This window comes from Gekko japonicus, unplaced genomic scaffold (assembly GCF_001447785.1).
Source record: "Gekko japonicus isolate JY-2015 unplaced genomic scaffold, Gekko_japonicus_V1.1 scaffold130, whole genome shotgun sequence".
NCBI classification, from domain to species: domain Eukaryota; kingdom Metazoa; phylum Chordata; class Lepidosauria; order Squamata; family Gekkonidae; genus Gekko; species Gekko japonicus.
Genome location: NW_015166423.1, coordinates 1,167,719 through 1,178,425, shown reverse-complemented (window position 1 = coordinate 1,178,425; position 10,707 = coordinate 1,167,719).

Sequence of the window (10,707 nt, the reverse complement as noted above, 5' to 3'; positions counted from 1 at the left end):
TCACCTGGAGATTGGACACATTTTACCTCAGAACAGCAAAACTGTTTAGAATGTTACAGGCAAAAGCCAATCAAGTTGCATATGCAAACAACCTCTGTGTTCCGAGGCAGAGGCCAATGAGGCTGCATATGCAAATAACCTCTGTGTTCTGACTGGCTATGGGGGGGAGAGGATTAGCAAAATGTTTAGAATGTTGGAGGCAGGACTCAGGCAAAGCAGCCAGTGGATAGGGAGACCCTCTGAATGACAGATCAGAGAGCAAACTGATTTTGGAGCATGTGGGATGGTCTAGAGAAGTGCCACCACCATTCGGCTTTTATTTATAAGGGAGATTAAATCAGTTTCATAGTGAGGTCAATAGAGTTTAAGGCCTCTTACAGAAACTAAGAATCCTCCCTCTAAGGATGTCATAAGGTTTTATTAAATTAAAGCATTAAAAATCTCTCTCTTTTTTTTGCTGCCAATACGATAGTAAAAAACATGACCCAATTCTCATGAAGTCAACATTGTCTTGGAGATTGCCTGTGTGATTGTTCTGGGGGCACTGCACTTTGGAGAGGCTGGCACAAGAACCACACTTTGGACCAAGACACAAAATAAGTCCCCTCAAAGGAGAGACGGTGCTGATCATGAGGCTGTATGAAGTGTGGTGGTCCAAACCTTATTTTGGGTTGTAAAGAGCAAGCAGCTCCTTGTTCAAATCTCCTTAGAAATAGTGTCATCATGGAGGCACTCCAAATAGAAGGGTGTGGGGCCAGAACCATTGTTTGGATTAGGCAGTGCCATATGTCTCCTTACAGAGGACAGTCCCCAGAGTGTAGTGATGTGTCATTTGGGGTGGTCCAACGATTTTGGGGGGTTGCAGCCTGGTCCCAGTGTCTGCTTGCATGATTTTCCTAGGGCACTGCACTTTGGAGTAGCTGGCACAAGAACCGTGCTTTGAACTAGGAAACAGGATATATCTTCTTGAATGGGAGAGTCCCCTGAACGTGGGGGTATATGATATGTGGTGTTCCATACCTTATTTTGGGGTTCAGAGCTTTTCAACTCTCCTCAGTGTTTCTGGATGATTTCACGAATAAGTCACGAATAAGTCATGAATAAGGAACTGTGAATAAGGAACCAACTTCAGCCTCCTGTCTTGGAGCTGGTTTTAGGTATGTGTGTTGTACTAAGGATTTCATAGTAAAAAGTGGAAGTGAGTTTGGTATAGTTCTAGAGGAGTGAAACAACAGCTGGGTTCAGACCCTTTATCCCACAACGCATTCAGAAGTGGGGGGAGGAAATGATATGGCCTTGGGAAATTACAGGTAAAGGCTATCTTTCAGCTATGCTCCTGCAGAGTGCAGGGGGTTGGCCTAGATGACCTGCAAGGTCCCTTCCAACTCTAACATTCTATGATATGAAATGGCAGCTCAGATGTCAGAGGTGGGCTAGGTTGAGGCAAAAGACCTGAAAAAGAGGGGAGAAGGAAAGAATAAATGAAAGACGGGGAGGGGAAAGGTTGATTGTTAAAGCTTTGGTTCCAAAAGTCCAGGAGGATCTAAAAAGGTTATCACTTGTACATCACACAAAGTGGACCAGTGATTCTTAACCAGAACAATTCACACACACACACACACACAAACACACACACACACAGACACACACACGACAATCTAAATTTTTTAGATTTACTTATATTTATTTAGTTTATTTATAGTCCACCTTTCTCACAAGGATTCAAGGCAGATTACAGAGAGTGGGTCAGTGCAATCAACAAAATGGGTCATTAAGTAACCAGTGCATTAAGCCTGGATCCACTTGGGGCCTCAAGCAGGACTCTGGAGAAGCAGCATATAATCTTCCTAAATAAATAATAAATAATAAATCCCAGGTCCAGGCTGTCTCCTGCAGGCCACACAACAAAAAGTGCCATGTAGTGATGAGGAATCAAGTAAGAATACCCCTCCCCATTTGAGGCACCCCCCCACACACAACTAACAGCAAAAATTACTGATCTTCCATCCACAAGACTAGTGATGCAATCCTATACAGAACTGCACCATTCTGAATCCACTGATGTTTAGGACTGCACTGTAGATATGTGTGATTAGTTTCCAGAAAGAAAACAACAGAAGGGAGACAAAAGAGAAACAAGTGCTAGTTGGGCTCTTCCAAAAGTGCCACTTGGGCTAAAATAAATGCTGCCACTTGTGGGAGGTTCTCCGTTGTCTTCATCTATCTCAAAGATACTGATAACCATTTCTTTGGTTTGCTATTTTTATGTCTAATTTTTTAACTTGTGGTTTTGGGGTCATTCAATGATAATTTTGCATATTTGCCAGGCAGTAGTTGATCAAGAGTTAAGAACCACCAAACCAGATGATTTATCCAGTCATTCTTCCGGGGGATGAAACTGTTCATATTCCAGTCAAGGCCCCTTTAAGCCTATGATTTTTAAAATCTCAAATTCTAGGTTTCTTATGATCATTTTGATTCAATATTTTAAGGTCCACCATGTAGGATTGCCAGGTCCCCCTTTGGCCACAAGTGGGGGAAGGAGGGGGAGGGTTGCCAGATCCAGGCTGGGAAACTCCTGGAGATTTGGGGGTAGAGCCTGGGAAGGACAGGGACCTTAGTCGGGTGCAGTGCCGTACGGTTGACTCTCCAAAGTATCCATTTTCTCTAGAGGAACTGATATCTGTAGTCGGGAGATGAGCTGTAATTTGGGGGATTCCCACTTCCCACCTGGAGGCTGACATCCCTAACCACAGGTCTGTCTGTGTATTTCAAGGCATGACTTCATTAGTAGGAAGGTATGAATTCATTAGATTTAATAGAATACCATTTATTTATATTGCACAAAGATTTTTTCCACATTAATAACATGCTGTTATGTCTCTAGCCATCATTGTGCCCACTGCAAAATCTTTTATGATAAAAGACAAAATTCTTCCACAGGGACTTTACAAACTAAATTTAAATAGTGTAGACAAGAAGAAAGGGAAGATGAAGAAGGGAAGAGGTAGGACTAGCAAAAAGGAGAGAGGGAATGGCATATATGTTGCAGTGGATGATATTTTCAAGGGGGAAAGGATGCCTAAAAAGAGATGAAATAAATAATGTTCTCTGTTGGTGATTTATTCATGTAATAGGTGGGAGAACAGACAGGTAAGGTACTAGTTCATGTTTTAAAAAGTTGCATGACTAATTTTCTTGGTGTATACAACTCTGTGTCTAAATCATGTTTAACATAAAATAGACTCTCTAATCTATCACTGTTGTGCTCAGAGCAATAGAAATCTCAATTGTAGTCCATTAATTCTCCTGCAATGACTGCAGGAAAAGCAACAACCTTTAGGATGCATTAGTGGTATTGATTGATCTGTCTGTATGCATTACTTGGGTATGGTGTCCTTCCCCCCCCCCCAGGAAATACAACTTTGTGTCTTTAAAAAAATACCACTTGGGGCTGACATTTCTCTTTCTTGGTGTTAGTCAAAAGGTGAACATTTAGGAAAGTTTCAGGGAAATTATGCTTGTTCTTAAAGTTATATGATGCTAGAAAAAATATGTTTCCAACTGTGCAAAATAGCTGCCAAACAGTAGCTTAAATACCTTAATTATGTGTGAACTCTGAAGAATGCTTGAAGGATATACCGAATTTTGGCATTTTCTGAATGTGTTTATGAATCTGCCAGATACTTAGCAGATGCAAATAAGCCTAGAACTGCAAAATATCATTAGAGATGTACAGTTACTCTTGCCACATCTGGTCCATTTATACTGTAAATAACTGAGTTCTTGCTTATATTTTCTGTTGTCCTAGGTAGCAACTCCTTACATACAATGATTGAATGTTCCAGGGATAAATTGGAGCTCCAAATAAGTTGGAGGCAAGCAACAGAACCTCTTTCAAAACAGGCCCTTGGTGCACCATTTTTAACGCATGTAAAAATGATCATGTAAACCTAGGATGGTTACTTCTGTCATTTGAGGGGGTCACTCTACTCCCCAAAATGTAGCCCAGTTGCTGAAAGGTAGTAGGTGGTTCATAGCTATAAATTACACCTGGTCATGTACACTAAAGATGTACATATGGAATTTTTCTTTTGAACAACTTGAAAATGTATCTGGAAGGGCCCCAGGATCCTGATTGTCTCAAGGATTATGGCTGGACCATCCCTAATGCGATTAGTGTAGCCAACCTTGTTTCTCATATATAGAAGCAGAATTTCCTATGAATATACCAAGGCCTGTTTATTACCTAATGATATGAACAAAAAGATGTAAACAATGGTTTGCATTCTGTGCATCATGACTTAGAGCTGAGCTACGTAAGTGGTAACTTTCCCACTACCCTCTCCTGCCATAGCCATCCACATCACCTGGTATTATGCCCCTTTGGTCACTGGATCCTCAGGAACACTGTAGGAGCCAAAGAAGTGGGCTGCAATGAGGAGATGTCATCCTCCCCCTCTTCCCTAAGTTGAAGTTTCTGTAAGTGAAAAGCTAGCTTAGCATGGAAGGCTGTGGAATCTATACCATATAGACAATTTTAGTTGATTCTTGCTGATAACTTTGCAACCACAGGCTCAGAAACTAAACCAGGTTTTCCTAACCATGATTAAAAGATCAATATACACACAGGTCAAGAAGGCAGAACTTCACCTTTCCTATTCTTCTGTTAAGTAAAGTTACCAAAGCACTAGGCTTCTAACTATTTGAAATGTTCAAATAATTCATTTTCAAAAATTTCATCAGTTTTGTTCAATTTGTTAATATGTTCTTTCACTTTTGTTTATTATAATTTTCTGTGAGTTTTAGCGGAAATGCATTCCAATTTGTAACACATGCAATTAGAATGTAACTTTTAGTACATCCAATTTGGATGACATTTTAGAGTTTATACCACTGACTGAAAGAATCATGCCAGCCAAATTTCATACAGACAGGAGAAAGTGTTTCAGGTTTATAGGCAATAAAGGCAAAACACATTTCTAGCTTTAACATCCAATTTGGATCAAACTCTGAGGGACTGAATTTGTCACACAAGGGATTCTGGCTGCCAAATTTCAGGCAGATAGGAAACATGAACCCAGTTTTATAAGCAATTTAGGCCAAAAACACATGTTAGAAACAAAATGTTTTGATGATTGATTTAACACTTCCTATATGTCAGCTTCATATTTCTTGATCTCTTCTGACTTTCTCTCTCTTCTTCCATGACCACACATACAAGAAATAAAAGATGTTTTGCTTCAGTAATTGACTGAATGGTTCCTGCTTATTTTTTATAACTGATTTATATTGCTTCCTGTTTATTTTGATGACAATGCTTCCTGTTTATTCAAGAATCTTCTTGGGATACAAATGTCACCCCACATTTTGTGGTATTTGGGTAAGTAGTATTTCTGTTGCTACTTAACCAATTATTTTAGATTAACATGCCTTCTAGATTCACTGGAACTCTTTCTCCACCTTCAGTGTGAGAGACGACTCTTGCGAGTATAATCCTAATTGTATGTGAAACAAAGTGTCAGACTCTTGGACAAAGTTACTCTCAAACAGCACTCTCTGGCAGGGATTTGTTTATTGAGAAGTAAAGATCTTCCAAGCTAAGACAGGTACTGTGTCAGAACTGTTGTTCTGGTGGGAAACCCCAAAATATAGACAGTTCAAACAAGCCCCCCCTTTTGGTCCCATCCAATCACAGACTGCAGTCATCCTGCCTAGCTTTCACCTGCTCTACACCCCCACCTGTGAATCTACCATTACGTTATCTCAGACAGCGAGGCAAGCACAGACATTGACTAAGGTCATCCCTAAGTAGGGAGGCAACTTGAGAAAAGTCACATTGGCTCTACAACAGAGCCATTCTCACTCTCTCACACTCACACACACCCCTCTGGAATTTCCCTCCCTCTGCAGGCCTCAACTCCCCAGAAATATGGCAAACGAGAGTCTGCGTTTGACACAAAGACATACAGCCAGAAATGTAATATGATTTTAATTGTCTGTAAAATCCCTTGTTTTTCTATCTGTTTGATATTTAGTAGGCATGATCCCATGGTGAAATAAATGTGTAGAAAAAACAGAAAGAAAAAAGTTACAATTGGAAATTAATGGAAAATGGTGTTTGATCATTCATTTTGATTCATATTCATTTCTGTATGAAAAAGAAAACAAACTGGACTTCTCCAGTTCATTGTTTCTTCTGTACTTCATTTATTTTGGAATGAATGCACATCCCTACTAAAATCATGAGTATATTTTCTACTTATGTTATTCAAACCATAATGACTTATAAAATTTCTTTCATTTGAATTAAAAATTCTGTTTCACAGTTTACATTTGTAATTAGTCTCACTTCTATATAAGGAAGTCAGGAGGGCTTATTCTAAATGGAGGGTTTTCTCTGCTTCATGCACCTTTATCATTTTCCACACGATGTCATCCCACATTCCTGCACAAATCATGTGTTTTTCCCCTCTAAAGACTTTTTTATTTGAATGATAAGAAACACCCCCTTCTTCTTTTTTCTCTGCATTTTCACAGTGAACTGCCTGTTGCTGACACCAATAAAATTGAGGCCTGGTATGTCAGGTATGCAAGCCTCACCAGGTTGTCAGGCAGGCCCCCTGGAAATAAAGAATCAACTAGAAACATATATTAAACAACAGCAAATCAAATGCATATGCCACTGTGTCCCTCAGTAAAGGGCTGCTACCAACATGAGGCTCGAGTGGTCACTCTCCCTATTCTCTTAGAAAAGGCCAGGTTTTCCTACTCCTCCACCCCAGCCAGGACTTCATAAGCTAACTGATGGCAAATGTCCCTCCCTCTCTCCTCCCCTTTTTTTTTTTGTATGGGGGAAATGGTGTATGGGCTTCCTAGGCTGCTTGTGTTAATTTCAAGTGTGCTTGTCAGTTTCAAAAGTTTGCCCCCAGAATTTATTTATTTATTTATCACACTTTTACCCCGCTCATATTCATTTCTGAATACCAAGGTAGCTCAGGGCGGCTTACAAGTAATTAATACCAATATACAATTAAAACCAGTTATCACAACTAATAAAATGCCATACCATAAAACCATAAAACATTACAATAAATTCAACCTATTGAGATTTAGCGGCCATCCGATATAAAGTGCTAGTGCTTATGTGGTGCGGCCAGTGTGGCCAGGGCTATTAGAATGCTTGTCAGAACAGCTCAGTCTTAATTGCTCTATGGATCCAACAGAGCTCGAATTTCAGATGGGAGCTCGTTCCATAGCGTCGGTGCAGCTAGGGAGAATGCCTTAGTTCTTCTTGTTGTTGTTAACTTAGCATCCTTAGGGCCAGGGGGGACCAGGCGGTTTTGTGTCCCGGGTCTCAGTGCTCTCGGGGGAACATACGGGGAAAGGCGGTCCCTCAGGTAGACAGGCCCCAGACCATTAAGGGCTTTAAAGGTCAAAAACAGCACCTTGAAGCGTATCCGGAACACTATTGGCAGCCAGTGCAGCGACCTCAGCACAGGTTGGATGTGCTCCCTCATGGGGAGACCCATAAGCAACCTGGCCGCAGCATTCTGCACTAGCTACAGCTTCCGGAGTTGCCCCAATGGCAGCCCTATGTAGAGAGCATTACAGTAGTCCAACCTCGAGGTGACCATAGCATGGATCACTGATGCCAGATGGTTGCGTTCGAGGAAGGGGACCAACTGCCTAATTAGCCGAAGGTGGTAAAAGGCTGCCTTTGCAGTGGCTGCTACCTGGGCCTCCATTGTCAGGGAAGCATCCAGGAGCACTCCCAAGCTCCTGACCCTCAGCGCTGGCACCAATGGCGCCCCACCGAAGGCCGGAAGAGGGACCCCTAACCCCGGGTCACTCCGATTCAGGCATAGGACCTCCGTCTTCATCAGATTCAATTTCAGTCAACTCAGCCTAAGCCAGCCCGCTATGTCCCACAATGCTCGGTCCAGATCTTTTGGGGTAGAGCCAGACTGACCACCTAGCAACAGATAGAGCTGGGTGTCATCCGCATATTGATGACACCCTAGCCCATGTCTCCGGGCAATCTGGGCATATAGATGTTAAATAACATTGGGGAGAGAACTGCCCCTTGGGGCACCCCACAGACTAGTGGATGTCTTTGGGACAGCTCCTCCCCGAGCGCCACCCCGAGCGCCACAATGATCACAGCAGCAAAAAAATAGCTTTAAAATGGAAAGATAAGAACCCTCCTATGGTTCAAAAGTGGCATGCAAAATTATGGAACTATTTTGTTATGGACAAACTATCTGATGATATACAAGGATTGGATCAGGTCGATGATTCCTATATAGTTAAGAAATGGAGATCATCTGTGAGGGCGACCAGTGCTGTCTCAGTCCTGTGGCCCGGGTGGAAGCCGGACTGAAATGGGTCTAGCGTGGAAGTGTCATCCAGGAAGGCCTGCAACTGTATCGCCACCGCCCTCTCTATTAGTTTCCCCAAATAGGGCAAATTGGAAACCGGTCGATAGTTGGCCAATTCGTCTGGATCCAGAAATGATTTTTTTAGGAGGGGGCGGACCATCGTTTCCTTGAGAGCCCCTGGGAATAGGTCCTCGGAGAGGGACCTTTTGACAATGTCCTAAAGGGAACCTCAAAACCCCTCCCGGCCTGCTCCAATTAGCCAAGAGGGGCACGGATCAAAGTTGCAAGTGGTTGGACGCACCGTTGAGACCAATCTGTCGAATTGTTTTGTGTGCCTTTTGCAATTGTGCATTGCTGCTGCTTGGTGATTAGATTTGTCCTGTTGTGGTTTTTCATCAGTCATGTTGATCTTGCACTACTACAGTGGCATTGGGTTCTGCTGGGCATTCTGTACATTACCATTTGTTCTGCTTGGCTTGCAAACCCTGCATCCCTTACTTGGTTTTGTTCTGTTGTGATTAGTCCTGCTGGGCTTGCACTGGCACAGTGGCACTGGGTTCTGCTGGGCATTCTGCACACTGTCATTTGTTCTGTTGGGCTTGCAAATGGGCCTCGACACCTTCAATTTCTACTGCAGAGATTCTCTGGTTTGACTTTGGTTCTGTTTGGCTTGGCACATTGGCTTGTGGTTCTACTGGGATTACTGAGTTCTGCAATGGTTCTGTTGGGATTGTTGCTAGTTCTTCTGTGGGAGACACTTGACCAACAGTTGCTGCTTTCAGGCATGGTTTTTGTCCTGGAAGCAGCTTGGAGTTTTTTTCTTTTGCAAATGGAAGTTGGCTAGGGGTGCTGTGTTCAGGGACCCATAGAATTGAACCTCTTGGTCCAATCTACATGAAACTTGGGGATTATTGTTGTATTTAGTGGTTGAACCCAAAAGCCCAGGGTCAGCAAGTCACAGAAAAAGTCCCTGGTGTCAGGATTATAGTCTGTTCCAAAGCAGAGGGTTGAGTTGCCAAAGGCAGGACCGTATGCAGGGGCGAGTTCCATGGAGCATAGTCAGGTTCTGGTTTGAAGGTCAAAGCACAAGGAGTCAGGATACAAGGTGAGTTCAACAAGTTTAATCAAGTCCAGAATGAAGGTCGTAGCTCAGGGAGTCAGGATATATGGTGAGTCCAAGAGGCATAATCAGTTCCAGAACAAAGGTTGAAGCACAAGGAGTCAAGACACAAGGCTTTTTTCAGGGAGTCTCAGGAAAAAGCAGGGAGCTGGAAACAAAAGTTCTTGCCAGCCAGGAACTGGCCATAAATGCTCAGTATTTATGGAACTGCAGCAGCCCCTCCCCATCCAGGTGTTTCTTTAAAAGGAGCCAACAGTTTCTCCAGGTGTGAGCACTTACTGCCTTTGGATCTTTTCCCTTTGGCACTCTAGCAAAGTAAGTGGGAAGTTTCCCTCCTCCACAGAGGTGGGCTGTAATTCCTGTGATGAGTTCATGCTTTAAATCTTGGGGAGTACCTGTACTTGTTAGCGGCTCTAGTTGTAAACCTTGGGGAGGGTCTGTATCTGTCAACAACCCAGGCATTTTCTCAGTCAACAGGTCAAGACATTTCTCACCTGCTTCTGAGTTGTCATTAGACTCACTGTCACCTTGACCAGGCTGAGGCACTGGAGAGACTGACTGAGTCATGACAGTTATATAAAAGACAGGCACCAGCTTCTTTGCTGCAATTTTGGTGCTTGTAACCTCAAAAACAACCCCCCCCCCAGCCACCTGTAAAGCTTTCCCCACAGGGAATAATGGATCTTAAAAATTCAGATACCTGAAAAAACCCAAATCCAAATATCAACCAGTATTTGGAATTTGTGAATATCACGAATACCAATATTTGTTGGGTCCAATATACCCAAACCTGGAAAAAAAATTTTTTTGCACACCCTGTAGGTTGGAATAGATGGCCTGTATGGGGAACCGGCGGGAGGGGGGGAAGGATGGAGCTCCACACATATGAGGAAGAGGAGGAAGCAGCAGGAGGAGGTAAGTTCCTCCCCATCCCTCCGGTTCCCCCGTCTCCTCCACCCCCCTCCACCCCCTGGCTGGATCTCCCCCCCTGTTCCAGAGCGCGCCCCCCCCAGAGGCCAGGTCTACCCACCCCTTCCCACGACATTGATAGACCTGGCCTCTGGAGAACAGGTCAACTCACCCCTTCCCACTGCATTGGTAGACCTGGCCTCCAGAGTCCAGGTCTACCCACCCCTTCCCACTACATTGGTAGACCTGGCCTCCAGAGTCCAGGTCTACCCACCCCTTCCCACTGCATTGGTAGAC